Raw genomic sequence first — 4,500 nt, 5'->3', positions numbered from 1 at the left:
AGCTAATGAGAAGGAGATGGATGGTTTCACTAAGAGAGTCCTCAGAACCCTAGTGGAGAAATTTTTTGATGAAGTTTATTACACACACCGATTGTGGATGTTCTTTAGAGAAACTAAGGAGACTGAGGAGGACATTAGGAGAATGTTTCATTACATCAGGGAAAGGATGAAACTAAGGATCACATTGAAGAAGAAGAGTGATCCTGGGAAGTTTGCAATACCATGTATGGTAAAAGGTATTGAATTTCCATATGCACTTTGTGACACAGGAGCATCAGTCAGTATCCTACCTAAGGTTATGGCAGACCAGCTGGGTCTGAAAATAGAGCCCTCATCAGAATCTTTCACCTTCGTGGATCTTTCATAAAGGAGCCCAGGCATCATAAGAGACCTAGAGGTACAGATTGGTAATGCCCTTGTCCCAGTAGATTTTCATGTCCTGGACATCAAGCTTAACTGGAACTTTTCACTTCTGCTTGGAAGAGCTTTCCTAGCCACAGCAGGAGCTGTATGTGACATGAACACCAACAGATTGTGTCTGACATTGATAGATCCAGACTTCCACTATGACCTAGTTCGAGTTGTGAGACAACAGGTCAACGTCGTGGAGCTTGGAAATGATCTTTGCTACATTGCAGCATGCCATTGTGGAGCAGAGTACGAAACCGAATACTCGGAATCGATCGACACTCACACTATCACATCGATCGATTCCAATGAGTCACCGATGAACGCTATTCCACGTCGCTTGACGGGAAGCAATCGGTAGACCACTCCACATTACCAGATCAGTACTATCCAGACTTTGCCTTCCACAACCCAACAAGAACGGACGAGATGACTATTCCATAGGCAGTTGGGCAGATAGTGGATTCCATGAAAGTTTTGCAGTGGAGACTGTGATTCTTTTATCCAACAAGGATCCTACTGGGGAGTAGGATGAGGAGTACTGGAAGGAAAGAGCTACAGAGATTGCTATGCATGATGAAAGTTATTCAACCCATCCCTTCAACAACACGCCTCCACCATCGATCGACAGCGTATACTCAGCATCGGTCGATACCCACCCTCATCCAGCAAAATGATCTTCTGCATCGATCGATACCATAACTAGTACGTCAATCGATATTAAGGTCCGAGTCTACTCAGCATCGGTCGATACACACCCACATCCAGCAAAACGATCTTATGCATCGATTGATACCACACCAGGTACATCGATCGATATCAAAGCCACCGCCTTCGAAAAGGAAAAAGGGAATATTCCAATTCCAAATAGGTTTACCAATACCTATATAAGGATTTTTGCACCCATATTACTTCTCACGAAACAGAAGCAGAAAAGATGAATGCTCCCACAAACCAATCAGAAGGAACATCCAGGAAGAGCATTCGATCCAAAAACCCTAATTCAGCAGACAAACGTCTATCATCGATCGATACACCAGTATCAACATCGATCGATTCTCATCCTAAATCTAAACTTTCTTTATCTACTAAGAAGAATATGAGTATTGATTACGACTTTCTATTTCCTGATGAATTTGGTATTTTCAGGGACCAAGATGGCCATGCAAGAGCTATGGATGGAAGGATTCTACAAGTATCCAGAGAGGACATAGCAGATATTCTTCAGTTGGCCAATGGAGCAGACAACTTGTTTATGCAGCAACGCATCATTCTAGACAACATTAAAGTTGTTCCAAACGAACATCCAAGGGCCATCACAGCAGGAATTGGTTCATACCAAACGTGCAGACCTGTTGGCCAAGCATCGATCGACAAGGTTGTTTCTACATCGCTCAACAGGGTAACACCAACGTCGATTGATAAGGCACCTTCACCATCGATCAATAGACGTTACGAATGTGGACGTCGCGCTTATGACAGCTATGGAGCCAGAAATTTCAGATGGGAACAGAAGGACGAATATGGTGTCTACAGAGATGAGTTTGCACATGTAAGAAGTGTAGCTGGTGAGATGATTCATGTTACCAAGGACAACATCAGAAAAATTCTGGAGAGAGCATCCGTATTTGAAGAGATTCACATATGTCTTCCAAAACATGCCACTTCCTTCACACCTACAAAACTGGCACCAGAGATCTACACCAAGGATGAGATCAATGAGATGGTGACTGGCATTTGTGGTGCTCAGGAAAACCTAGGAGATGAACTCAAGACATTGGTAGATGACACCTATCAACCTTTGGACAAAGGTTACAATGAGCTTTTCAGAAGTATGGCAGAGATGAGGACAGAAATTAAGAGTATGTAGCACCGCCTTGAGAAGGAAGCTACGACATCACCATCGATCGACGTCAAGCCACAGGGATGAGGACAGAAATTAAGAGTATGTAGCACCGCCTTGAGAAGGAAGCTACGACATCACCATCGATCGACGTCAAGCCACAGGCATCCCAGATTCCTGCAGAACCGAAAAGTTTGGCAGAGAAGAAGGATGAGTGGGAGATCGCATACATAAACACAAGGATTAACGACGTATACAACCCTCTCAACAACAACATGGACTGGTTGAGCACGAGAATTGATGTGTTACAACAAGAGCTGGACACCATTCGCATGAATGATCCACAGCCAGCCAAATCGATCAATATCTGCAACATCACATCGATCGACACAAGGTTCGCAGCCATGGAGGATAGGTTAAAATCTTATGAGGATATGCACGACTGTTTCACCTCACCTATCATGAGCTACCTGGACACCTTGTCTACACAGATGATGAATGTCCAGAAGGACTTTGGTAAGCTTACTGATCAACATGATTTTCAGGAAGAAGGTTCAGCATCGATCGATAGGTTCCAAAGGACATCGCTCGACGGCAAGAAACCTACAGAACATCTTCCCTACGCAGCAGCAGAAGTTGATCAGATCACATCGAAGCTTTACACAGCTATAGACGCCTTGGAGGAACGACTTGAGAAGCGATGTGATGACATCTATTTTCCATTCGACGTCAAACTCGGTGGACTAGATAGCCAAGAAGAATGGCTACAAATGGAAGTCAAAGCCATTCAGAGGCAACTCGCATCTCAACACCAGATATCAGCATCGATCGACAGAGCACACTCCAAATCGATCGACAATAAAGCACCATCAACGATCGACAGACACTTGGTCGCATTGATCGACACCACGTCTACACCAGACGACGTGCAGCTGATACCGAACAACATGGAGTCAATGCATGAGCAACTGAACGAGCTATCAGAATACGCCTACAACAATATAGGATGGTATCAGTTCAGCATTGAAGACATCCTAGAAAGGCTACAGAACTCTGAAATGAAGTACAAAAGATGGATGAGAGATGGACCAGAAATGATGAGGCCACAAGAAGTTTCATTGCAGCTCGGTCCCGAATGTGCAGAGATGAAGTGGATGCTTGTTTTCCAACAAGTAGTTGTTTTTCCACCAATTAGCCACATACCTCCAAAGTCAAGCTAAATGACTATAACAAAGCGCTGAGTGGGAGGCAACTCACTATTAGGTAATTTTAATTGGTTTTCTTAGTTATTAGTATTTATTTTCGTTTTTATTCTTTCAGATTTATTGCAAGATCAAAGTAGGATGATTACTAACATATCGACCGTGGACGACACGTCGACATCAATCGACATACACACATACACGACGATCGATGCATACCTATGCACATCGATCGGCCCTTATGATTTATTTTTAACCATAACTCCGACTGAATTTACACTGGGGATAGTGTAGTTTAAGTCTGGGGGGAGGTTTACTGATAAAATTTACTTAGTAGTCTTATTAAAAAGTTTTCAAATTAAGTTATTATTGATTCAAGAAAGGGATTATGAACTTATAGATTTTGCTAGATATCTAACCACTCTTTAGCACCATTATAGATTTACTGATTGCAGATAGTACTAAGATGCTAAAGTGGATCAACCTGTCAACTATACACACTTGTCTTGATTGTTTGAAGGTACCAAAGCTGACCTCCAACACTAAACCTGACATAATCGCTTATTTTGGGGCATGGTGTACATGGGATCGGATTCTTCAGACAAGTCTGGAAGGTAAAGCCTTATGTAGATTTATTTATCACAATTTTCTCTCTCTATTTCGACCCTAGAGTAGTTAGTTTTTATAGTAAAAAAAAAAAAATCCGAAAATTATTATTTAAATAGGATTTAGAATCTAGTTAGGAGGAATCTGAACAGGACTTGGTGGCTACAACCATTAAGGCTTGCTTCATAAAGATTTCAAATAAAGAATTCGAACGGGACTTGGAGGCGGCAATCTTCAAGGCTCGCTTCACAAAGAATTCTTGGATATAGGTCAAAAAGAAGTGAACATGGCTTGGTGGCAACCACCATTAAGACTTGATTCACGGAAGCCTGTCCAATCTTGGTCATTGATCCTGCAACGGAAGCAGACTTTGACTCAAGAGAGAAATTATAAATTAACTTTTACCTGCAGTTCCAGATACTTGTCTGAAATCCTTGCATG

This window comes from Brassica oleracea, chromosome C8 (genome assembly GCF_000695525.1).
Source record: "Brassica oleracea var. oleracea cultivar TO1000 chromosome C8, BOL, whole genome shotgun sequence".
In the NCBI taxonomy this organism is placed as follows: Eukaryota; Viridiplantae; Streptophyta; class Magnoliopsida; order Brassicales; family Brassicaceae; genus Brassica; species Brassica oleracea.
Note: the sequence above shows the minus strand (reverse complement) of the source record.